General features: G+C 38.5%; 1 long non-coding RNA gene across 2 annotated transcripts in view; it reads right to left on the reverse strand.

Moving 5' to 3' along the window:
• The window catches only part of LOC102249349, a 76,103-nt gene that overhangs the window by 41,398 nt on the left and 7,125 nt on the right, over positions 1–27,580 (reverse strand). The window contains exons 2-4 of one of the 2 annotated variants that reach the window (XR_314016.1): positions 9,655–9,767; positions 1,117–1,210; positions 115–250 (exon numbers count right to left, since the gene is read on the reverse strand). This is a non-coding gene — a long non-coding RNA (uncharacterized LOC102249349). Of the gene's footprint in view, positions 1–114; positions 251–995; positions 1,211–9,654; positions 9,768–27,580 lie in introns of both variants that reach the window. The other variant, XR_001363547.1, reaches the window with a different exon arrangement.

A 27,580-nucleotide genomic window follows, 5' to 3' on the forward strand; every position in this document is an offset into this window, starting at 1 on the left:
CTGCGGGAAATTATCTTTCTGTAAAATTGTTTCTGTGTTTCTCTCAGTGAAACAAGCCAAGAGAATTGAATCTCTGGACTAAACTGAAATTCACCAAGACACAACTCAGCTTACCTGAAAGTCAGTGGGTGTTAGTTAGCCCAGGGTCCTATGGGGATAGTTTTCACTTCTCCAGGAGTGTTCAGAAGGGGCAACAGTCGTGATCAGACTGTGTCTGGGAAGTCACCGCAATTAACAGCACAGTGAATTCCTGTAAAAGTCAATTTTACAAGCTCTGGTCAGCAGTGGGTGTTTAGGGGAAATTTTCCAGATCTGAAGTTAAGATAGTATGACAAGGCGTGTATTTAAATGGAAAATTTCACATGCATAACCCTAGGCGCTCAGCATTTATTTGAGTGCCCACCATTGTATCATTCATTTATTATAACAATACTGTAAGATTGGTGCTATTATTCCCACACACACACACACACACACACACACAAAAATGGGCAGTTAAGGCTCAGAGATGATGTAGAACTCATTCTTGTATACACAGGTGCCATGTGGTAAGCTTGGATTTAAAAGTGATCTATTCAGCTCCTGAACCCGGGTGGCAAAACGCTATAGCGTATCTGGCCTTATAGCTGAGATTGGTGATCTAACCAGACACCAGCCTGTGGGAGATTCTGGCCTTTTCTGAGATCCATGTGTACTGTTTCTCCATTTAGTGAGCTATTCAGGAATATATCAAATTATGTAGTGTAACCACACATGTAGTAACTGTGAATAGACATTCTATATAGAAACAGTGTGTGCTGAAATCTTATTAAAAATCCAGACTCAAAATATGTAATTATTTATGAAGAATAGGAAATTAAAATGGGTTTATTAAACAAGATGGCAATGGTGTTTCAGTAACTGTGGCTCTGTAATACATTACCTGAAAGCTTAACAGCACAGACAACCACTTATTATACCCATGAATTTTGTAGGTCAAGAATTAGACAGAACACCTGGGGAAAACCTGCCCTTGATCCATTACGTCTGAGTCCTCAGCTGGGAGACTTGAGACTGATGCTGGCATCACTTGCAAGCTCCCTCATGCACATATCTGGGGTTGGTGCTGGCTGTCACCTGGGGGTCTCAGCTCCTCTCCACATGGGCATCTCCATGGGGTCAATCCGCAGACGTTCTCAGAACATGGTGCAGGGTTGTAAAGGCAGGCATCCTAAGAGAGAGAATGCCAGGTGGAGGCTATATCACCTTTTGTGGCCTATCCTCCGAAGTGTCACAGCATCATTTCCACTCCAATCTGTTCATCAGAAGCAAGCACACATTCACGAGGAAGGGAATCAGACTCCACCTGTCAAAGTCCTGGGGGGAAAAATTGGACCTTTTATGGAAAATAAAATATTTATTTATATTGATTATATTTAAAATAACAATTTATACATATACTATATGAACAAATTGGAAGCATCTATTTCTCTAGAAACATTCTTATCTATTATCTAAAGCAAACTTATAAACACCATATTCATTATAAAGCATTCCCATTATAAAGCATCAAAATATTTTCATTTTTATATTTCACATTTGTTTTTAAAAGCAATTCCTCAAGCTATGCTACCTGAAACAGTTGGCTAAATAACCATATATTAGGTTCAAAGGCAATAAAGTTATATTCGTCTTTAAATATTATATTACTACTAGAGGCCCGGTGCCCGAAATTTGTGCACAGGGGGATCGGGCCTAAACCGGCAGTCGGGCATCCCTCTCAAAATCCTGTACCACTGGCTCCTAATCGCTTATCTGCCTGCCTGCCTGGTCACCCCTAACTGCCCCCCTCACTGTCTCTGAGTGCCGGCCTGATCGTCCCTAACTGCCACCCCTACTGGCCTGGTTGCCCCTAATTTGGTTGTCCCTCACTAACCCCCTGCCAGCCTGGTCGCCCCATGGAGCCTGCTGTTCAGTTGTTTGGTCGTCCCTCACTAATCCCCCTGCCAGCCTGGTCACCCCACGCAGCCTGCTTGTGCAGTCGTTTGTTGTCCCTCACTAACCCCCCTGCAGGCCTGGTCATAGGCAGCCATCTTGTGAGGGTTAATTTGCATATTGCCTCTTTATTATATAAGATATATTTTAAATTTTAAAATAAGTTTTTTCCTCTCTAAGAGTTTACGTGATTTTGTTCTTTGTGCATAAACACCTTGAATACAAAAGACCATTAGGGTTGAAACTGTTCCTTCCACTCTTCCTGGATAAGCAAGGTTGAATCTAAACCATCCCAATGTCTTCACTCTTTTATGTATTAAAATCCCAAGCAGAAGAGAAATGTGACCAAATACCTCCCACTAGACCCAAAGACAGGCAGGGTGCATTATTTGGTTTCAAAATACCTGGGGATTTTCCAGAAATCTTTCTGTTAATGATTTATAATTTAATTGCACCATGGTCAGAGAACACATTTTGAATGCCTTGAAACTTTTAAATGTTTTGAAACTTGTGTTACAGCTCAGAAGATAACAAATGTCCCATGTGCTCATGAAAAGAATTTCTATCCTGATGCTTTGGGATAGAGTGTTCTATAAATGTCGATTAGGTCACATTGGTTAAACAAGTGTCCAAGTATTTTATATCCTTAATGGTTTTCATGTACTTGTTCCGTCTGTTATTGAGAGAGCCACATTAAAATCTCTGACTATGGTTGTGAATTTATCTTCCTCCTTGAAATACTAACAGGTTTTGCTTCATGCATTTTGAAGTTCTGTTACTAGGAGCTTGAATATTTAGAATTATTATGTCCTCCTGAAGAACTGATCCCTTTATCTTTATAAAATGACCTTCTTTATACCTGATAACATTATTTGCTATTATGTTTACTTTCTCTGATATTAATATAGCTCAATTTTTAAAAAAATTAGTGTTATTATTTTTAAACCACTACTTTTAAATCTATTTGTGTCTTAATTTAAAGTCCCTTGCAGGTGTATAGTTGGGTCTTTTTTTTTTCATTGAATTTATTGAGTAACAGTCCCAACCAGCTCAGGAGGAGGGGCCACACGCGGCCCCAAGCCTGAGAGAACAACACGCAGGCATGGCCCAGAGCCTGAGAGATCAACACAGAGGAGCGCCTGCTCCAAGCCTCCACGGTGCGGCTGGGGGCAGGCCCCCAATGGACACACACACACATACACACATACACACATACACGGGGCGCCTGCTCTGCGGAGTGGCTGAGAGCAGGCCCCCAGCAGAGACACACACACACACACACACACACACACACACACACACACACACGGTGCCTGCTCTGAGCCTCCGCGGCCAGACTGCGGCTTAGGTCATCAGTAGGACATCCCCTGAGGGCTCCTGGACTGTGAGAGGGAGCAGGCTGGGCTGAGGGAGCCCCCACCCCCACCCCCAGTGCAAGAATTTCATTCACCGGGCCTCTAGTTGATTAATAAAATTATATAGGTTTCAGGAATACAATTCTATAATACATCATGTATACTGTATATTGTATTGACCACTCCAAGTCTCCTGTCATAGTTGGATCATTTTTAATCCAAATCTGATGACTACCTTTTAATTGGGGTGCTTGGGCCTTTTAAATTTAAAATGAATGGCGATATGATTAGGTTTGAGTCTATTATCTTGCTATTTGTGTTTTATTTTTCCCATCTGTTCTTTATCCCCCCTTTTCTTTCTCTGCCTTCTTTTGGATTAATTGATGATTTTTTAGTGATTTATTTTATCTCCTTTGTTAGCTGATGAGCTATATCTTTTCTTTGTTTGTTACACATTTTACTGGTTACTTTAGGTAGTACAGTATACATATGTAACTTATCCCAGTGCACCTTCAAATGATTTTACACCACTTCCCATATAGTATAAAACCATGCAATAGTATACTTCCACTTCTCAATTCTCAGCCTCTGTGCTGTTGCCATAGATTTTGTTTTAATATTTGTTATAAAACCCACATCATCTTGTTATTATTTTAGTTTAAATGAACAATAATCTATGACAGAGATTTAAAAAGTAAGAAAAATATTTACATTTACCCACATAATTCCTTTGTTTAGTATTGGCATTCCTTGCTTTTCTCAACCTCTTTACTATTGGCATTCCTTCCTGGAGGGTAGGGCAGTCCTGTGCATCATAGAATGTTTAATAGCATCCCTGACCTCTATCCACTAGACACTAAGAGCCTTCCACCCCCTCCCCTCTCCCCTCAAACTGTGACAACCAAAAATGTCTCCAGATATTGCCAAATGTCTGCAGGGGCAAAACCACCCCCAGCTGAGAACCACTGGTATAGATCCACATTTCCATCTGGTGCCATTTCCTTCTTCTTGAAAGACTCCCTTTAACATGTTGTGTAGCATGGGTTTGCGGGTGGTGATAAATTCTTTCAGCTTTTGTATTTCTTAAAATAAAAGCTTTCTTTGCCTTCGTTTTTGAGAGTGGTTTTCCCTGGATGAAGAATCGCAGGCTGACAGTTTTGTTCTTTGAGCAGCACTTTCAAGATGTGGCTCCGCTGCTTTCTCACTCGTATTGTTTCCAACGAGAAAGCTCCGATCATCCTTATCTTTGTTTCTGTGTGTAATGCCTGTGTTTTCTCTGGCTTGCTTTTAAGAATTCCCCTTCAACACTGGTTTTGAACAAATTGATTATGATGTTCCTGGGTGTAGCTTTCCTCATGCTTCTAGTGCTCGGGGCTCATTTAACTGGTATGAATCTTCCTCTACAAACAGGTGTGCAAAAAATACAAAATTTCTTTGTTGTGGTTTTTTTTTTTTAACTCAAGTTAAATCTAACTCAAAGCCAATTCTTCCCCAATATATTGTGGGAAATTCAATCAGAGTCATGATTTTTCTTCCCCCACTAGAGAGGGGAAAGTAACATGGGCCAGGCACAGATGGGCAGGTCTCTCCAATCCTGGGTCAGGGGCATGCCTGATTGCCATGGTGACACCCAGTGTTCTTATTCACAGCCAACATTTCCTCTACTCTGTGCCTGGGACATGGGACTCTTTAGGTGGCCAGAGCGCCGAGTCTGAGCTCTTATCTCTAGGACGGTACCAATCTTACTTTCTCCTTCTCCTTAGGCCTGCTCCTCTCTCCTGGAGTGCTGCAGTGAAGTCATGCTTCTTTCCCCCCATCTCTCCCTCCATCCCCAGGTACTCTCTCCTTGAGGGTCACTCCTCCCTCCTCTTCTCCCTCTTTCAGATATCCAGCACAATCTACTGAATAAGTTTGGTCTTGAAGAAAACCAAACAACTTCAAAGGTTTGCTTTCCACCCTCCAAAAATCCCCAAAGCAAAGAAATACTAATAATATGACTACAATAACAGGAAAAGAGGATAAAGAGAAAAGTTTGGAAAGCAAAATTCAGATTAACATCCAAGATTATCATGCCAGCTGTATAAATTATAACACAAGGTGATAAATGGTATTATATACATTAAGAAAGTGTTACGGGAACAGTTAGGACAGAGTTACCCCTAAAGAAAACAGTCATTGGTCTAGCTCTTAAAAGATAATGAAGAGTATGCAAAAGGAAGGCATCTGACGGAGGAGAAGCTTCTGCAAAGGCCCCAAGTTGTGGGTTGTCCTGGGAACAATGAGAAAAAAATAGAGTTGTGTGGAGGTTTGTGCAGAAGAACTGTGAGAGGGAGACGATCATAACAGGAGCTAGAAAAATTAGTCAATAACTAATGGTGAAGAGCTTTGTATGCTAAACAAAGAAGCTCATAGAATATCACCACAAATTTAGTGGTTTAAAACAGCATACTTTTATTATCCTAGTTCTGTGGGTCAGGAGTCCAATACAGCTTCCCTGGGTCCTCTGCTCCGGGGTCTTTCACAACTCTGCAATCAAGGTATCAGCTGGGGCTGGAGTCTCATGTGAAGGCTGGACTAGAGAAGAACCTGCTCCAGGTTCATGTGATCGTTGGCAGTGCTCAGTTCCTGATGGTTGTTGGACTGAAAGCCTAAGTTCCTTGCTGACTATTGGCTAGACACCACCTTCAGTTCCTTGCCACTAGGATTCTCCCCAGGGCCACTTGTTTCATGAACGCCAGCAAGAGAATATGTGAGCATGGGAACTATAATTCTCATGGTCTTAGTAAGAATTTAGTCAATCTGTTTATTAAATATCAGATACGTTTTTAGTCGCTTGCTTCACTAATTCGGTCATTTTGTTTTGGGCCAGTATAGTGTTTGTTTTTTTGTTTACTAAAATAATCTCATTTATCCACATGGACAAAACTTCAAATCACATTTTACAAAGAATGGTCTTAAATTCATTTTCAATAACTCTTATATGACTACCCTACTCAAGATACAGCTTCCTGGATCTTGCATAGAGTTTCAACTACAGCTGAACTACTACTAGAACACTTTACTGTCTATACAATTTCAGCAATAACTCAGATTCTAACCATTTCAAGGAGGCAGTCTCCCCAAATTTTCTAATATTTTTCCCAAAATTTCTAAATCCAAGTATAGCCAACATATTTCAGGTACTCTAGAGGTTAACCTTCAGGTTTACACAAATCTTTCAAATTCCAAAATATTCAGTGGTATTAGAGTTCCAAAATGTGGAAGACACCATAACTCCATCTGATATTCCTTGGCATTTGCTAATTCCTCCCCATTTTCCTAATCCAGTCTCTTCTTGTTCCCATCTGTGGCATATCAAAAGCCCTTTCATGTAGGGTTCCTTTTGACTCTGGTCTCTGAAATTATGTTTATTTTTCAGTTATTCTTTGACTCTGAAGACTTATTAGGCATTAATGAAGAAAATGACTTAACAGGCGTCAAAGGAGTTTCCATGAAGAGTTGCCAAGGATAGGTTTGATTACAGTCTATGAAAATAATGGAGAAGGGTTGAGTTCTGTAATTAAATCTCTAGGTGCATGAGCTTACACAGGACTTCAAAAAAGATAAGATGAACCCAATATAGGCGATTAATTAGGCATATTAGCAATCCAAGCCAAAAAACATAATAATCTATAATAATAAAAGTGTAATATGCTAATTAGGCCAGACAGCCGAACAACCTTCCGGACATCATTCTGGGCGTCCTTCTGGGTGTCCTTCCAGACGAAGCCGCTGTGGCGGGGGCCAAGGCAGAGGCGGGGGCCAAGGCAGAGGCGGTTAGGGGCGATCAGGCAGACAGGCAATTAGTTAGGGGCGATTAGGCAGGCAGGCAGGTTAGCGGTTAGAAGCCAGTGGTCCCGAATCTCAAGAGGGATGTCCGACTACGGGTTTAGACCTGATCCCTGTGAAATTGTGAAAGGGTGCAGGCAAGGCTGAGGGACCCCCACCCTCCTGTGCATGAATTTCATGCACTGGGCCTCTTGTAACTCATAATGTAAGAGAAGATTTTAATTAAAAAGCCAGTGTTGAGAGACTACCTTTCACAACCTGAGTGGTGAATGACAAATAACGTTACTTTGCACACTGTTCAGAAAGCTTCCCTCTTCCACTTCAGAACAACTTTTTATGTGTCATATTTGCTCCCTTTGATTCCAACTGCTCTGTTCCATGGGCACTGATGAACTTTTCTATAAGTAAATAAATTGTTAAATACAAATAATTCAATTAGCAGATAAGTAGTTTATTTCATCAATGAATATTTTGTTTAAGTGTCTACAATTTGTCCAGCACTGATTAGCAGAACAAATGTAGCTCTAACTTCCTGGAATTTGTAACCTAACGGAGAGAGCATCATTAAGTAACTCATGACATACATTAAAAATCGTGGTGCTACAAAGAAAAGGTCTAAGGTATTATAAGAGGTTATAACAGGGAGTTGTGACATCAGAGACTTGACAAGGTGGAGCTCACTGTGACCTTAGTCTGAGTTCAGTAAGCAGGGCAAAGTTTGGAGTGAATTGAAAATAAATGAGTAGAAGGAAGAAAGAAGGAAGGAGTGGGGGATGCATCATTAAATAAAACAGACAAAACTCCCGCCTTATGAAGCATCTATCCAAGAACAGACACTCTGTAGGCAGGCAGAGCACTTGAATGGGAGATCCGAACTAGGGCCATCCATGTAGAATTAATGGGCAGAGATGCAACTGTGGACATAGTCACCATGGGAAAGAGTGTCAAGAGAGAGAGAGCCAATCAAGAATGAGCCCGAGCAAATATGCCCTGTTGGAAAGGGTCAGAAAAATGCAGAAAAGGATACAGTTAAATGTCTGAATTGGAGATAAGAACACTTTAGATTTATAAGATGATTAGAAAAGGTTGTCATCCAGGGCTGTGACCTCCCAGAAGAGAAGAAAGCTTTAACCATTTTAAATCAAAGAATCTCTTCAGAGCCCAACTGGCGGAGCTCAGTGGTTGAGCATCGACCTATGAACCAGGAGGTCACAGTTTGATTCCCAGTCAGGGCACATGCCTGTGGGCTCAATTCCTGGTATGGGGCATGCAGGACGCAGAGGATCAAGTATCACTGTTACTTGGATGTTTTTCTCTCTCCCTCTCCCTTCTTCTGTCTTTAAAAATCAATAAAACTATTCTTTAAAAAAAAAAAAGTCTCCCCTCTCCCCTTTTATCATCTTTCTCTTCCTTCTCCACCCCACCCCCACCCCTAGTTTCTCACTTCTCCTCAAATGCAACCACTTTGTTAGTTTCTTGCGGATCCTCCCAGGGATCTTTCACAAATATATGTAAATCATGGCACCTTTCACAAATATAACCCTGATTTAATACGCTCTGGGATTAGGGAGATTATCTGTTATTATCTTCATTTTGAAAATGAGGAAACAGAGAGACTCAGAAAAGCCAAGTTACTTACCCAAGATTGTATAGTTAGGGTTCAAATACATACTCTTCTACACAGTACACCATGGCCAAAAGAGTGGCTCTTTTAAAATAACATATCTTATAAAATGTGTAATAATGCTGTGTTTAAGAGAGAGAGAGAGAGAGAGAGAGAGAGACTGAAAAAGGTTACTAGTATTTGATAAGTATAGCCTTAATCTCAGAAGCTGTGGTCTGCCATCCCTTTTTCACCCCACTCTTCTTCAGGAAGTCTTCTTTCCCTCTCTAGCCAAAATGGTAATATTAGATGTCAATTATCTACGCCAGGGGGTGGAGGGTAGTCTTTCACATTGGCAGGTGCAAAAATCATCCACTGCAGAACATCAGGAAACTTCTGGGTTTTTACACTGAAGTTGTAAATTCTTCTCTCTTCCCTCCTTCTCCCTGCCCAATCAAAAACTTGTGCTCAGTACTTTTCTTAATAGTTTTTATTTATTTCCTCTCTAGTGACAATACCTGCACACCTTCGCCATGTTTCTATGTTTATCCAAACCTGGACATTCTTTAATGAATGTCAGGCCAGCCTGGTTTGAAAAGCCTATGATAATATAATTGTGATAAAATTCTAGATTACAAAGCTCTCATGTCTAAAGTTGATGGTTTTAGTCTTATTATCTACCTTATTGTATAACTTTATGCATGGCTAATATAAAAAAGATTTTCTCAAAATAAAAAACATATGTCTTATATTCAGTAGTATGTCATCTGTCCATCGCCCTCTGCCCCCCACCTCATGCCATATGCAGCTCACACAGCAGGTGTTTGATAAGTATTTGTTGAATAAATAAACGGAATGAGATACTTAAACCTTCAGCTAGGAAAATACACTTACCTTCCACAATTCTCTTCAAGGGTGTTGTTGAGTACATTGTTCACTGTAACATCAGCACCTTGTCCATGATGTGATGTCCCACAGCCTTAGTACCAAGAATGGATATGCATTACCTGCAAGAAGAATAGCCACACAATTCAGTAAAGGATGCTATTTTACCTTAAATCTTACACAAAACCCACACCACATAAAAACACATAGACTTAGAACTCCTCTGACTAAGCAGGATGATGGAGGCAGCTCTACCCTAGTTGGTCTCACCTGCTGTAAATTCCCCTGGCAACCTGCTGGGAAGTTCAGGGATTCATGGAACAATAATGGAACAAAGGGGTGTGGGAGATGCGGGAAGAGACTGGACAAAAATCGTGCACCTATGGATGAGGACAGTGGGTGGGGAGTGAGGGCGGAGGGTGGGGTGGGAACTGGGAGGAGGGGAGTTATGGGAGGAAAAAGAGGAACAAATGTAATAATCTGAACAATAAAGATTTAATTAAAAAAAATAATGGAACAAGATTTCCTCCCTCTCTCTCTCTCTCTTTCTCTCTCTCTCTCTCTCTCTAGTAGCCACTAGAAATTTAGCCCACTTCTGGAAAATGCAGAGGACTCATTCAAACTTAGTAAACGCATTCTTGGCTTTACAGATTGGACAAAAGTAGGTTTACAGTTGTTCATATGGAAAATAATACAATAATTAATAAATATAAGAATAAACTTTGTTTTGTGTACTCACAACTGTAAACCTACTTTTGCCCAATCCTGTATTTAATCTTTTTTTACTATTCTACTTTTATCTTAGATTTTGTACGGAATCTGAAATTATTTCAGATGGATGATGGGTGGATGGATAGATAGATGGATGCTAAATGGATGGGCAGTGGATGATAAGTCTCTACAAAACTTGCTCTAGTGCTATATTAATTGACAAACAAGCTGCATAGCACTAATTTTAATGAGAAAATTCTCATTAAACAGTTATCCATTATACAAGTAGAAACTCTTCATAGAGTTTACCACCATTCCCTTATCATAGAGTCCCACTGGCACCATGGGTGGCTGACTTAGCATTTCACTGAGCAGATTGGTGCCAATAAAATCCAAGGTACAAACCACGCACACATAAATGTTAGTATGATGTATAAAAAATGTATTGAAAGAATTCCTGTTAAAAATTTGTTGCTAAATAGCTAAAATCTTCACCATTGCTCTATGGAGTATTGGTAAAATAAACTTCCAAACTGGGAAGCCAGTATTCTTGATGATAAAAATCAACTCTCAAACATCTATTTAATAGAGAGAGGAGGAGTGAAATGATGGGCCAAATCAGTAATGGACATCCCCATTCCTTTCAGTTTGTTCTCTTGGAGCATTATTTCTCAGCGGAATTATTTCCTTATTGATTTTCCTTTATCATCACACAAACTTCAAATGGTTTGCATTGGTTTTATCTGCCTAATGCTATTACAGTTGTTTATCCTGTTAGTTTGCTTAGATCTTGGCACCTAAACTTTCCCAAACTCACTTGCTGATGACTATATAAAGTTCAGGATCAATGGTTTTCAATGGTTCTTACATGAGTGAATAGAAACACTGATTAAAGACTGGTAATGGAATTACAGACTTGCCTGCGTATCTCAAAGCAATTTACCAAGCACCATTATATGATCTTATAATGTTGAGGGCAAGTGATTGTGTCTGCATTTGCACGTGGAACTACGAAACCCAGGTCCTATTTTTCTTACTGTGTTATGCCCCACCAGGCTGATGATAACCCTGGGAACTCTTGAAAACTCAGCAGGGGGTCAGTGGAAGCTCTGCACTGCAGGGGGTTAGGGGGTAAGCAAGTTTCTGAAGGTGGAGCCTGCCGTTCAGTTGTCCCACCAGGAATCACACAGCAGATTGGGTACTTCCAGAGATTAGCTCTTTCCAGTTGAACTAATGAGTATTTTTTTTTTAAGTCCAACCAGTGTTTCACATTTTGGACTCGTCGACCCAGATCCTACTCATTCAAAGTCTCCCTTCTACTGCTAAAGCAGGATCAATTTCACCCACTGATTCAAGGAAAACAAACAAGACTTGAGATTCTGTCTCCTTCCAATAACTAAGTCAGAACTCTTTCTTTGACCTTTTGGTTGTCTTTCTCTTTAAAAACACTTAAGTTTTTCCTTTCTGAGTATAAAAGCAATTAGCATAGAAATTATGAAAATACACACAAAAAACAAAAAATAGGAACATTTAAATTATGCAAAAGTCCATTACTCAGCAGTGAACATTTTTTAAATATTTCCTTCCAGTCTTTTTTTCTAGACATCTACACTAATAAAAGAGAAACATGCAAATTGATGTCACTCCGCTGTGCCCATCAGCCAATCAGGATGAGTATGCAAATTAGCCCAACAAAGATGGCAGTTAATTTGCATATGCAGGCATGGAGCGAAGACTGAAGGTTCCGCCCAAGTGAAGACTGAAAACAACTGAAGACTGAAGAAGACTGAAGACTGAAGACAACTGAAGACTGAAGAGGCTTGCCTTCTCTGCTGCGGTCAGAGCGGAGAAGCTTCCAGGCTTGGCTTCTCCGCTGCGGCCGGAGCGAAGGCCTGGGTCCTGGGTGCCAGAGGAAAACCAGTGCTGGCAGCCAGGGGAAGGAAGGCCTATTGCACGAATCTCTTCGTGCAACGGGCCTCTAGTCTGTATATATAAAAGCCAAGCAACCAGAATGCCGGAACAACCAGAATGACTGGTTGCTTTGATGCACACTACAGCCCCAATTGCACCCTCCCCCATCGAGGGTGGGACCGGCTGGCCAACCTCCTGTGTCCCCTCCCCCTAGCTCGCCCAGCCTCAATTGGCACCAATGCACGAATTCATGCACCGGGCCTCTAGTCTTATATATAAACACACGTAACATGATAGAAGCTAAACCATATGTGTTGTCTATGCATTTAACAATCATGAACATTTCGCAGGTAAATAAATATTCTTTAAAACATGATTTCTAAAAGTTTCACAGTGGTCCCCTCTGAATCATAATTTAATTTATTAAATCATTTACCATTAAAATTTAGGTCAATTCCACATTTTCACCATCTATACTAATAATAGAGGAATATGCAAATTGCCCAGGACACCGTCACAGTAACAGTAACAACCAACAGCCGGCTGTGTGGGGGGTGACCACGCTGGCAGGGAGGTTAGTGAGGGACGACCAAACTACTGAACAGCAGGCTGCTTGGGGTGACCAGGCCAGCGGGGGGGGGGGGCGACCAGGCCGGCAGGGGGGGCATTTAGGGGAGATTAGGCCATCAGGCAGACAGGAGGGGCAGTTAGGGGCAATCAGGAAGGCAGGCAGGTGAGCAGTTAGGAGCCAGCGGTCCTGGATTGTGAAAGGGCAGTCGGATATCCCCTGAAGAGCCCTGGATTGGAGATGGTGCAGGCTGGGCTGAGGGGACCCCCCTGCACAAATTTTGTGCACTGGGCCTCTAGTTATAAATAATGCTGTTGAATATCTTCACATGAAAATTGTTATACGCATCTTATGATTACTTTCTCAGGATCCCATGGAACTGATAGGTTAAAGACCTGAGCATCTTAAGTTTTTAATACATTTAACTCAGTTGTGCCACCTCTCATCTCAAAGATTGTACCAAGTTATGCTCTGATCAATAGAGCATAAGAATTTCCAAAATGCTTCTGTCATTCCCCCTCCTCTAGTTTGCTCTTAAGTTCATTTTAACATGATTTTTCCTGGATAAAAATATTGTTAGGGAGTGGTATGAGGTGTTTAGAACACAGTGTGATTTTTACCAAGGCCCAAAGTGAATTTGAGTCCTTTCTATATTTAGAGATCTTTAGGAAAAGTAACAGCATGAAAGGGGGAGTTGATTCATGATTTTGTCTCCACTCCCAAATTAAAAGAGCTCCAAGTGTATGTCTTGCCCCATGATTTCCTATATTCAAAAAGAAACACCAAATATGAACTGGCTTTTCTGCATATAAAGAATCAAGTCAAATGAATAATCTCAATACAACAAACTTGAAATGCTCTTTCCCCCTGCTACTGAAGAGGACAGCTTTCTTATTTTTCAACCGGTGTAAATGGCTCAAAGTTTCTATTTTTCCCAAACTGTCATGAAAGGGATTCATTATTCTTTGCACATACACGTCTACATTTTGCTGTGAAAGTCAATATTTATTGCACTTTTTTCCTGCATTTCTTAATAGAACATGTGTGTGATTATTGAATAAACATGAATGTATTGAGTTTTGCAACACTTCTTCTCCAGTAATTTGTTAGGATTTTTTCACTCTTCTAACTCAAAACAGATTTATTTTTCTAATAAGATTTTGTAAGTTCTTCATCCACAGTATCCACTAGATTTATTTCATTTTCAAAATATAAACTGCTGCACCTGGGCAGCAATTTTTTTGATTACTCCAAATGGTTTGTGATGGTTTTTAGCGTAGAGCAATGGTATGCATACTTACCAGGTGTACTTCAGTTCATGCATTACTTTCTGGTTTAATATTTTTTGGTCTGCTTATTCCATCTCAGTCTCCCTGACCACATTCTCAGGCTTTATTTCATCCTCATTTGCACATCATGCAAGAAAGCATTTCAGCTGAATAAAGAATCCTTTAAAAGATTTCACATGGAGATGGAAGATCTAATAAATTTCTGTTGAGAGAGTTTATTATTGTTGATGTAATTATTATTTAGCATGGATGAAGCATTCTTTAAAGCTGAAGATACCCAGCTTTAAAGAATCTCTACATGGTATTGTCTTCTCTCTTAAGTCATTCTGGCTGTATTCCCAAGTCATGTTCTTTATATGAATTTAGTCGCCCAATAAATTAGGAATTCAGAGGACATTAAAGGGATACTTCAATTTTGAATTTTTGAGATGTTATCATGATAATGCTGCCATATTTATACTCTTTTTTTTCTAATGACCTCAAAATACCTCATGAATAAGCAATAGGGTTTTCCTCAATGCCCAAGTTAACAGTAAGAATTTATTGGTCTGAAAAATATCCACCACCCATTCCTATATCTCATTGTAATAATGTGAATCCATAGTAGTAAATGCAGGCATTTGTAATACACCAGGGCTTAAAAATTTACAAAATAGTCAATATGTTTCTTTTTATTAATGTTTTTCTTACTGAAATAATGGTGTTCTTAAGCTTGGAAATTTGGTCTGGTGATTAAGCAGTCTTTTTCATACAATTATCAATATATGTGAAATTTTTATGATCATTATCAAACCCCTAAAAAACACAGTGTTTAATAAGTGAAAAGAAATCAACCCTCATTATTTACTCCTCTAGGCTAAGTACATGCCTAAATTTATTATTTCCAACCATGACCTTTGCCCTGATATCAGAGTAACAACTCATATGATAGCCAGCTACTGACATCACCACTTAGGTGATTGATAGGACATTCAAACTTAATAATTTATTTCACAAAAAGAAAAAGGAAAAAAAAAACACTTCCTTGATGTACTTCTCCTCAAATCAATCTCTTCTCCAGTCTTTTCCATCTCAGCAAATGACACAACCATCTGCTCAAACTAAAACCCTCGGGGCCATCATTGATTGTTCTTTCTTTCTCTCCAACATCTAATTCAACACCAACTCCTGTTGGCACTAACTTTAAAATATATGCCAATTTAGTTACCTTCTCTTCTTTTCCATTGGCACCATCTTAATTCAAGGCACCATCATATCTCACCTGAAATTCAGCAGCATCTCTATTGGTTTCTCTCTATTTCTATTCTTGATCCACTATAATCAGTATACTGCAGAGCAACGGGTAAGCCAGCATATGATACTCCCCTGTCTTAATCCCTCACTGGCTTCCCCTTACACTCAGAATAGAGCCCAAGTTATATCATGTTTTCCAAGAACCTACATGAATAGGCTCTGCCCCTTCTATAACTACATCTCATACCACTGTCCCCTCACTTCCTGTTATCTAGACTCCCTGACCTTTTGTTCTTCAAGCATTCCTCTCTTAGATTTTGTTGTTTTCTGTTTCTCTACATGGAACACTCTTTCCTTCCTTATGTTTGCATGACTGATGTATTCTCATCAGTCAAGTCTCAGCATAAATACTATGTCCTTGGAGTGGTCACCCTTGACCACCCCATTCTGTCTCCAACCACCCTGCTTTATTTCCTGCTTAGCAATAATTTCTCCTTAAAATAATCTTTTTTGTTTGTCTACCTTTTAATAGCCTGGCTCTGCACTAGAATAAGAAGCCCCATGGAGAAGACAGTTTGTCTCTCGTTCACCACTATTACAACCCTAATCCAATCTTGACATGGTAGGTGCTTAATAAATACTCACTGAATGAATGAATTTCTCAATCAATCTGAAAGTCAAACTCATGCCACTCACAATCCAGCTCTACCTATGTTTGTAGCCCATCTCTCAGGAAGCTACATACAAGCCATATCAGATGAGTCACCATTTCTTAAACACACAATGAAATTTCACAATCCAGTGCCTCTTATTAGACCATTAACTCGTCCTCACGCATGCTTCCTCTCCCTTCCCCCACAACCTCCCCAGTTCCACTGAGTGACATTCTGTTCAGTGCTCCAGGGCCAACTCAACTGTCTCCTCCTCCACTGAGCTGCTGTCTTTTTCTCCTTTGGATTTATAGCATTCTGTCTCCGTCAAAGGGCCCTTACCACAGACCTCCTTTCATAATTAGATGTGTCTATTTCTTGCTTCCCCAGGATATAATATGTTCTCTGAGAGCAGAAACTTAATCATCTTCACATCCTTCATAATACATAGTCTAGTCCCTGGTAGGGGCTAAATAAGTGTTTTTTGAATTGAACTGAATTAAATTAAACTGAAACAAACTATGAGCAAGATGGCCCAAAAACTAAACTCTGTGCCTCCTAAAAGGAGCTCTGAACTCTCAGTTGATTGTGAAATACATATCTCTCTAATTTAATGGAGGGGATGGTGGATTTTCTGTGTGATGAGGAATTTTCTGCCTGTTTCAAAGAGAGATAAGGTCAGGAATCACTGACCTTATGTTTTCTGTATCTCTGTCTTAAATCACCAGCTGCTTGTTTAGCCTTTATCCCAATGTTTGGCAGAACCTGGGTTGCTTCTCTCACACATGTTTTTCCTTCAGAGTGTTGATATTGGGCTGTATCTTATATGATAACAAAATACCAGACTTCTTGGGTCATTGGTTTAATGCAGCTGTGGTTGGTTGAGGTTCATGAAAGTCACCACTTGTCATTTGTTTATATCACTGCTCTAGTGAATTTAGGCCTCTTCTTCACTAGAGAGTTGGAAATTTCATCCCCAGACTCAAACATTCCCCCATTTCTTGTAAACAGACATCAAACTGGGGAATAATATGGAGCAAGGTATCCTGTGAATGTTCAACAGAGACTTTATAGCAACTTAGTAGAGAACTCAGGAGGAAAGAGAATTTAGTTCCTTCTTAAATCAACCCACTCATGTTCCATTGGAATAAGGGGAAAATCCATAGTGTAGCAGGGTGAGACATAGCCTTATTAGACAAGGCTGGCTAGAGAGAATATGTGTCCAGAGAACATAAAAAACTTTTGAGTATACCTGAAGACAATAGCTATAGCAACTTAGTAGAGAACTCAGGAGGAAAGAGACTTTAGTTCCTTCTTAAATCAACCCATTCTTGTTCCATGGAATAATGGGAAAATCCATAGTGTTGCAGGGTGAGACATAGCCTTATTAGACAAGGCTGGCTAGAGAGAATATGTGTCCACAGAACGTAAAAAACTTTTGAGTATACCTGAAGACAATAGTTATATCCAGGTATTTCTGGAGCTCTAAAAAGCAGGGTTAAGGTCTTGCTGAAACAAAGCAACAATATAGAACAGGTGTGCAAAATGCAATGGATTTGGGTAACCTAATACCAGTTAGATTATAGCTAATAAACATCCTTTCCTCAACTTTGATCCATAAGTCTCCAGGTACCTAAGGGACATCTATTCCTGAGATGCCCACATGTCGATGAACTGACTATCATAGGTAGCAATCATCTTGGTGTCTGCCATGGGATAAGGTAGGAGATACCTGAAATTGGTCAGAAAAGGCTTGTATCTTGCATCTCTTTCTCATTCTTTCTCCTTAATAACTTCCCTACTCTTCAGGTGTCCTTCCTCCTGCTTGCTTCCCAAAAGAGAGACAAATCACTATTCTAAAGGATGATGAACTATCATTAGGTAGCAATCATTTTGGTGTCTGCCATGGGATAAGGTAGGAGATGCCTGAAATTGGTCAGGAAAGGCTTGTATCTTGCATCTCTTTCTCATTCTTTCTCTTTAATAACTTCCCTACTCTTCAGGTGTCCTTCCTCCTGCTTGCTCCCCAAAAGAGAGATAAATCACTATTCTAAAGGAAACACAGGTCTAAGCCATGGGCTAAGAATAGACCAAAAAGCTTTCATTGCACATGGCCCACAAAGCTTTCAGAAAGAGGATGAAAATGGAGGCTAGCCCAAGACTAAGTGACAGTGACTTCAATTCTGTTTCATTGGTTCAGTTTAATTCAATTGTTAGGGCCAGAGAAGAATGGGAAGAGTACATTTGAGGCTGAATGGGCAGTTCATTGCTCTATAGAGTGATATGGCTACTAAAAGGTTTACCAAATGCTGGTGAGAAACAAAGACAAAAACTACACACAGATTTATATTAAATGTGCTGGTAAGGAAAACCACGACATCACAGGACAAGAGAGCAGTGCAACTAATCAGAGTCAAAAGTGGCTCCTCCTAATGGGGTCTCCCTATCTGATTCTGAATTTAAAGTCAGTGAGGATGTGGTCAGCCCTCCTGCTTCCTTGCTAAGTCCCACCAGGCCAGGGTATGTAAATTAAGCATTGGAAGGAACTATAGTGGTCACATGATCACACAACTCATCAGCTACTGAACCTTCTCCATTTTTTTCCATTGCAATGGACTCTGAAATGTGTTTCTATGACTTCATGTTAATGAAGGTATGTTTAATGTTTGGGAATGTACTTCAAACAAAACAACGAAGCTCCACTGAGATGTCACTCCCGAAGTCCTTACAAGAAATTCATGCCTCCACAGAATCTATCCTGGTTCTGCTAAAGGACTGGCAAAGGGACACATCCTCTTTTAAAAGACATTAGCTTACTTACAGTCTGATGGATAAATGAGCCATTTTCTGTGTGTGTAGTGCATTTGTGTGCGCATATATATCCACATGTGTGTTTGAGTATTCGTGGGAAAGTGTGTGGGAGTTTATTTATTTAAAGGACAACATACTGTGTTGCAAGTTTCATAGAGAAATAAAAGTAAATAAGAAATAGTAAATAAGAATGAAGCTTGTTGATATAGGACCTTACCATCCACCCTGCTGAGCTTTGAGAAGAATCTGAAAGCATGTTTTGCCAAGAACAATTTGCAGAGTGGATATTCAGTCCTTCAGACACTACATATTATTAAGACAAATGTTAGATGCCGATCTCTTGCAATTAGTTTATACCAGAAGAATTTAATATCAGTTTCTCATTATATGAAACAAAACTATAATGCTCCACTAGGCTTGACCAAAGTTCCCTAAGAACATCAGTATAATCCCCCATGGCCCCTAGGACTGTCTCTTCATCCAAATATCTGCTAGAAATTCCCACTGAAGTAAAATGTTTGCCTTATTCCAAGAATACAAAACAGTGCCTTATAAGTGAGAGAAGAGAGATATACTTAGGCTGGATTGCAAAACGAGAAACTAAGGAGACAAACAAGATTCCTTGGGGTTCTGAATCAAATGTGATGAAAGTGGCATAGAGGTTGCTGCCACATTTAGTTTCCTTAAAACATCAGAATTATATTTGGAGAAGGCAGGAGTAGGTGAGTGTGCCGTGTGCATTTTGATCCTGTAATTACAATGTCCAGACCAAGAGGGCAATTATCCTGCACTTTGATTGGTTAGTTGCACCTGGAGCTTGGTTTTTTTTTCTGGGGGGTTATATTTTGAGAAATGGGGTACAGGTAAACCAGAAAGGCTCCAGAGTGCAAAACCAAAGTGATGAGATTCAAGAATTATTTCACGGGAAGCCGAGTTGAGGAAACTGGAAACTAAATCTGGAGACAAGGCTATCAATCCCCAGAAGGAAAGTAGGGGAGGGCCGGGGTAAGGGGAAGAGATCAACGAAGGGACTGTATACATGTATATAAGCCAAACCAATGGACATGGACAACAGGGGGATGGGAGCATGAGTGTGCGGGGCGGGGGGGGGGGGGGGGGATGAGGACACATTTGTAATACCTTAACTAATAAAAAAAAACTTGGAAAAAAAAGAATAGAGGAGGGAGGAAATAAGAAAGACAAATTTTGAAATTTTTAGAAGTTTTTTATACTGCATGTATTCTATTTCCCTAAGTATACTACAAGTTATCTGTCTGTATATTTTCTTAAAATATTTACTTAAAATGCTCTTCTCCCTTTTTCTGACTATTGATCCCTTTGATCCAGCTCAGCATCACCTTCTCCAGAAAATCTCTCGAGTCCCTTATAATTTTCTTCCTCTCTGCCACAAGCAGAGAATGAGGCATTCTTTCTCTGCACCCAATTATTCTATAAAACAATTTCATTTTATAGTAAAACTTTGTACTCCAATGTCTATCAATTTTCAATCTTACATTAAGCTGTGGACATGGAATGGAGTGGGTCCCATACTTCTTTCATTAATTTTTTGACCTTTTCTAGATATCTGCTATTTCCTAAATATTGTGCTAATGACTACAAAAAAAAAAAAAAGAATTAGCTCTTATCCCTGTAGAACACAAAGCAAAGAAAGAGAAATGCAAACATCAGAAACAAGATAAGGATGTCTTCTCTCACAATTCTCTTCAACATTGTACTGGATATTCCAGCTAGTGGAATAAGGCAAGGAAATGAAATTAAAGGAATCCAGGTAGAAGGGAGAAGTAAAATTATGCTTATTTGCTGACCACAAGATAACCTATGTAGAAAATTCAAGAGAATATGGAACTAATAAGTGAGTTTAGCAAGATTGTGTGATAGAGCCCTAGCTGGTTTGGCTCAGTGGATAAAGCATCGGCCTGCAGACTGAAAGGTCCCAGGTTTGATTCTGGTCAAGGGCACATGCCTGGGTTGCGGGCTTGATCCTCAGTAGAGGGGACATGCAGGAGGCAGCCAATCGATAATTCTCTCTCATGATTGATGTTCTCTCTCTCCCTCTCCTTTCCTCTCTAAAATCAATTTAAAAAATATTTTAAAAAAGATCGTGTGACAGAAATTCATACAAAATCCACTGTATTTCTATATACTAAGAACAATGAGAAATGGACATTTTAAGTCAATACCATTTAAAATAGAGTCAAAATATAAAATAAGTATGGATAAATCTTTACAAAAATGTAAATGACTTTTACACTGAAAACTAAAGAATATTACTGAGAGAAATTAAATGAGGGTATTTAAAAAGAAGAAATATTTATATTCATGGGTTCAGAAAACTCAAATTGTAAGATGTCAAATACCTTCAAATTAATCTCTAGATTTGGTGCAATCCCAGTCAAAATCTAGGAGGCTTTTTTCCTTTTTGCAGAAATTGACCAAATGATTCTAAAAAGCATTTGAAAATATAGAGGATAGAGAATAGGCCAAACAACTTTGAAAAAAGATAAGTTTAGAGAACCAACACTATGGAATGTCAAGATTTATCATAAAGTGACTATAATCAAGACAATGTGGTTTCATGTAAAAATAGAGAACTGGATCAATCAGAGAGAATAGAGAGTACACAAATAGAGTCATGAGTATGTGGTCAATTTTTTTTCTATTCTTGTTAATTTATTCAAGACTAGAAGGATCTTCATTTTGGTGACTTAATAAAAATACTTATAGGAGTCATATTAATGGTGCCATGATAAGTAGTAAATATACAAAGATCAGAATAAAAACTAGTACTCTTTAGTTAGCATTTACTATGAACAAACATTGTGTTCACTCAGTCTTTTATGTATATTACCTCATTTAATCTTTCTTAAATCCTATGAGTTAGAAATGAAATGGTCAATTTTTAATAAAAGTGCAAAGGCAATTCAATGGAGAAAGGACAATCTTTTCAACAAATGGTGTTGAAACCATATATTCATATGCAAAAAAATACTTCAACCAATAATTATACACACAAATTAATTAAAATGAATCATTGAGCTAAATATGAAACCTAAAATTATAAAACTTCTAGGTGAAAAATGGGGTGAAAACCTTTGTGATATTGGATTAGGCAAAGATTTCTTAGATATGACACCAAAATCATGATCCATAAAAGAAAAATTAATAAATCTGACTTAATCAACATTCAAAACATCTCCCTTTTAAACAGATACTGTTGAGAGAATGAAAAGGCAAACCACAGCCTGGAAGAAATATTTGTGGTACATATATCTGTATCTGGAATATATAAGCAATTCTTAAATTTCAATAATAAGAAAACCTATTTTTTAATGGACAAAAGATTTGAACAGATACTTTATCAAAAAAGATATATAATGGCAAATAAGCACATAAAATGCAGTATAATTAGTCTCAGAAAAATGCAAAGTAAAATCACAATATGACATAACTACATATTTATTGGAAACTAAAAAAAGAAACTATATGAAATATAGTTGGCAAGGATATGAAGCAACTAGAATACTGATACACAGCTAGTGACAATGCAAAATGGTAGTACTGCTTTGGAAAACAGATAGGTAGTATTTTCAAAAGTTAAACACACACCTACCATATAATCTAACAATTCCACCAAGTCAAAGGTACATGAAAACATATGTCCAGCCCAAGACTAACGTTAATATTCATAACATGCAAATACTGAAAACAACCCAAGTGTACATAAATAAAGTATGCTATATCCATACCATGAACTACTACTCAGCAATAAAAAGGAATGAACTATTGATCCACTCTACAATGCAGATAAATCTCAAAATAATTCACATTGAAGAGAAGGATTAGAAAGTATACAAGGAAACTTTTGGGTGTGATAGATATGCTCATTATCTTGATTATGGTGTTGATTTCAAATACAAACTTACTGAATAATATACTTTAAATATGTTCAGTTTATTATGTATTAGTCATCACTCAAAAACCCTATTTTAATAACATAGTTAGTAACAGCAATTTTTAGGAACTTAATTTGAAGTATGCCTAGGACATAGCAAAGGCCCAAATCGTGTTGTTAAAGCATTGAAAACATGGGAGTGGTCTGATAGGTTAATTCTATGTTACTCTAAAGTACAGAACAGGCCAGGAAGGCAGATTTCCATTTAATATGTTCATTAGAGTTGTCTAATAATGGAATGAGCTCCTTGAATAGAAAGGTGTTTATCACAGTGATTAAAAGTCAGGTTCTGGAATAAAGAAGACTCAAGTTCAAATTATAATTTTGCTTCTTATTGTGTGGCCTTGGATAAGTCACTTAAATTCTCTAAGCCTCAGTTTTCTCATCTGTAAAGCAGAAATAATAATAACATCTACATCATGAGACAAAGCATGTAAAATATAGTATTGAATTGTCTGTGTCACTGGGTAGAAGGTTGAGCCAGTTCATTACAAGTTGGTAGATAACAGTATTTATATAAATATGATAATATTGGACCCTCCATTCAGGGCATACAGAAATTTATTAAAAATTATTTAATAAATTATTTTTAATAAATTTCTGTATGCACTGTGGGGAGGGTGATAGAGTCAAAGGGAGGCTCAGGTAAACTCAGGTGCAAGTCTTCTCATTATTGCTCAACCTTCTCTCTAATGGTTTATTCCATCGAACACTATAGCACTGCCCTGTTTCATCACTAACATTTATAAGCATCCTGTGCTACAAACTTAGGTCCCCACAAATCTTCCATGCCCTTCCTCCAAGGTATAATAATGAAATCTAAAAAGCTCAATCACATTGCTTGAAAGGATTTTAAACTGTAGGATATTCCTCGCAGATGAGTACATCCCAAACTCATTTGTGCAGAAATTTTTACACACACCAAAAAAAAAAAAAAAGACTATTGTTGTAATACAACTATAACTCACGATGGCAACAAACTCTCCAAAAAGGGATTTTACGGAGCCTATTTTGATGACATTGTTTATGGATGAATTTCTCTTTGTTGAGTTTCCAGTTATCAATGTTCACATAAAATCTTGATTCGTGAAAATGAATTTAGCAATTACAGAACTGCCTCTTTGAAGGCTCCAATTGACCATACAAACTGTGCAAAAAATAAACAAACAGAAAAACTTGTAACGGGCATGTTCTTTAGTGTTTCCTTCATTTTATAGGCCAGGAAAAGGAATAATTTCCTTGCTCAAGGCCATGCAGAAAGAAAGTACTTGAAGAATCTGAGGACCTCAAGAACTTTGAATTGTCAATCCCATGTATGATGTCCTAGGGCCCAGTGTTTTCATGTGTGTATGTGGCCAGCAAGCTCTTTGTTCACCTGAGGCTGTGCTAGCATTGAGGACTGCCTTCTTCCAGGCCCAGCCTTTTGTTTCTTTAGACTGATGATCTTAAAACCACAGATGCATGATACTTGAAGAGTCTGAGGACCTCAAGAACTTCGAATTGTCAATCCCATGTATGATGTCCTAGGGCCCAGTGTTTTCATGTGTGTATGTGGCCAGCGAGCTCTTTGTTCACCTGAAGCTGTGCTAGCATTGAGGACTGCCTTCTTCCAGGCCCAGCCTTTTGTTTCTTTAGACTGATGATCTTAAAACCACAGATGCATGATGCTTACTTATTAGGTGAACCTGGGTTTATTTTTCTATTTTTTGAATCAGCAGGTCTCTGCTCTAACGATGTGCAATCACAAATCTGGCAGACTGTTTCATTCCACATGCTGAAAGAAGGCCACAGGAAGTATTTCCATTCTGTATTGCATAGAATTTGTGATTTGCATGCACCTTTTGAGTCAAAATCAAACATGTGCCCTGGATTGGCCCAAGTTTAATTAAAATGATGAGAATGTGTGATAGGCATTTGGTCTAAGGCAAAAAGGATGCACAGTATTGAAATTTGGAACAAACATTTTTTAAAAATGAGAAATGCATGGTTGGCAGTGATAAGAAATGCCAAGACTATGTATTACACGGGATCACGGGTTGAAAATAGAAAATACCCTAAAAATTCTGGCTCACTGTGAAACTGTCGTAGGAAGGTTTGGATGGGATTACATACTTTATGGATAATGTCCCTGTAACTAACACTGTAGATGTTTACAGTCTTTTCTATAGTCTTTTTGTGGCTCACCATGTATAGCTGATGGGCTGCTCATCAGTCCTGGCAGATTTTCCCATTTAACCAGGCAGGGGAGGAGGAAAAGGATTTTTATCTCGAAGGGTTAAGCTCTGCAAAATTGCAGATCCTCCAAACACACTGATGCCAACAAAGTCAGCATGAAACAAAGTCTAAATGGCCAGGCACAGAAAGTGTATAACTAATCGTTTGAATTGAGGATTAAAACTGGCCACTTTTTTCTGCTGCAAAAATTTTAATGTGGCTGATACTAAAGAATGTTTGCTATTATAATTTAAGTTCTATTTAAATAAATACACATATATAGTTTCCTAAATCGAATTGCAGGTACATATTACTTAGGCTTTTGAAGTGAAGATAGTTGAATGAAGAAAAATCTGAGCTATGGAGAGTCTCTCATTTTACAGGACACTTTTTTAAGCTTCATGGTTTACATAGTAAATATTAAAACTTCTAAATAAGGTACTTGGAATCATTTGCAAGAAGTATCACATTGTAAAGACATCATCTTCATTTTAAGACAGATCGGTCTAACAGAATGAATCTCATTATAAAAAATGAATAGAGTTGTCCCCATAGATGAGTAGCCTAAAGTTTGGTATAATTAGGACCAATCATTGGTTAATTTATGCCAATATTCATGAAGACATTCCCAAATTCCACTAAGCCCTAACCGGTTTGGCTCAGTGGATAGAGCGTCGGCCTGAGGACTGAAGGGTCCTGGGTTCGATTCCAGTCAAGGGCATGTACCTGGGTTGCGGGCAAAAAATGTTGATTAAATGACCTCATACTGTATCCATGAGACTCAAATACCCAACTTGAATGTCATCTTGAAAGTCTGCAAGTCTGACCTTGAGCCCTACATACCTCAACCAAAGAGGATGAACAGGAAATAGAGTAGAAAATGGCAAATGGGTTATACCCAACTCCCCCCACCCGGAAGATACAGACAGCTACTGAAGACTACAACCAACGTGGATTTCCATTTAGACTGTAAAGAGAGACCCATGGTCTGCTTGCTGTTTTTAGTAATGATCTTTGTCTTCCAAATAGCTCCTACTCCAGTTTCAATGCTTAGTTTTAAATACTATCAGCTATAATTTCAGTATCCTTAGGGAGCTTAATTTTAAAAAAAGAAAAGAAAAGCTTTACATTTAAAAAGTGAAACATTTAAAAAACATCTTGAGTTTTAGAAGCTGCAAAGTTTACAGTTCTACTCTGCTAACATGGCTATATCTTAGGTAAGCATATTAAGAAACTAGTAGATGACAAAAGATCACCAAATGCCCTCAACATGAAATTGGGGTACAGGTCAGCAGTTTGCTCAAAACTCTACATCAGTTCAAAGGTACAGAAAGGGAGGGGTGACTGCCTTAAGTTCAGCAGAGGAGTGAACATCTGTTCCAAAAATCCTCTCCTGGGTAGAGCTAGACTCATCTAAACAACTTTATATGCCAGACAGATACATTTTATGGGAAGAATGTGTGGCTGAAGACCTCACAGAATCAAAACTCACACTTGTCAAGATTGAGTTTTTATAAGTGTAAATGGGAGAACGTGCAAAAATCTACAACCCTAGTAACTTCTTTCTGCATTAAGACAGATTTTTAAAACACAGTCCCCTCTCTCTCTCACTCTCTCTCTCTCTCTCTCTCTTTCACACACACACACGCCAAACAATAGATACCTAATATCAGTATCTATTACATCTGATTCAATAGCAATATTACTTTTTCAGTACTTTTTAAGAGTTGCACTAAATACCACCATAATAAATGATCAGATGATACTCATATAGGATGCAAAGGAAAAAAAACCCACTCAATTTAATTTATTCATCCACTGACCAGTATTTATTGAGCAACAGCTATATGCCAGAAGTGTCCCAGGAAATAAATTTTAAATTATAATAATGGTGCATTTTTAAATAACAGTACAATAGTCATCAGAATCATGCACAGAGGTTCCCAAGCAGGTGAAGAACAGGTGACAAAGAAGGGTAAATAGTTCTGTAGCCAAGCACAAGTGGTGCTACCAGGTGGCAATGGAATCACATGGTTTATAAATACTCAGCCCCCAGCTTTGAAAATTATTCATTAAGGTTTCTTACTTTTTTGGAATTCATATTAATTTAATTTCTGTGCATAAAGTTATTAATATTTTATATAGTGCTACTACAAATTTGCATGATTAAATCTGCATACTATGCAATCATGCTGGTTTGCCAGGTCTGCTAGTTGGTTGACTTGTCTTCCCAAAAGTCACTAGATAACCAGATTAATTCTTTCATTAGAGAATCTAATCTCATATTTGTGTTTATATTTGATATAAGAATCAAAGAACTGTAAATGCTAAAGCACCATACAGCCAAAAACCTTAATGATACATTACCTATTACAGTACAGGAACTCACATTTTCTCTTTTAATTATGTTTTCTTCTATGAATCCAGTGTTTAAAAAGTTTTAATCTTCTAAAAAGTTGTTAAGCAAAAATTTAACTTGTTTTCCAGCGTTTTGTTTATTACAGACCCAGGTGACAATCGTAAAAACTTTAAATCACAGTGCAATAACCAGGTCTGCACACTTTTTGTGTATATA

This window comes from Myotis brandtii, unplaced genomic scaffold (genome assembly GCF_000412655.1).
Source record: "Myotis brandtii unplaced genomic scaffold, ASM41265v1 scaffold416, whole genome shotgun sequence".
Taxonomy (NCBI): Eukaryota; Metazoa; Chordata; class Mammalia; order Chiroptera; family Vespertilionidae; genus Myotis; species Myotis brandtii.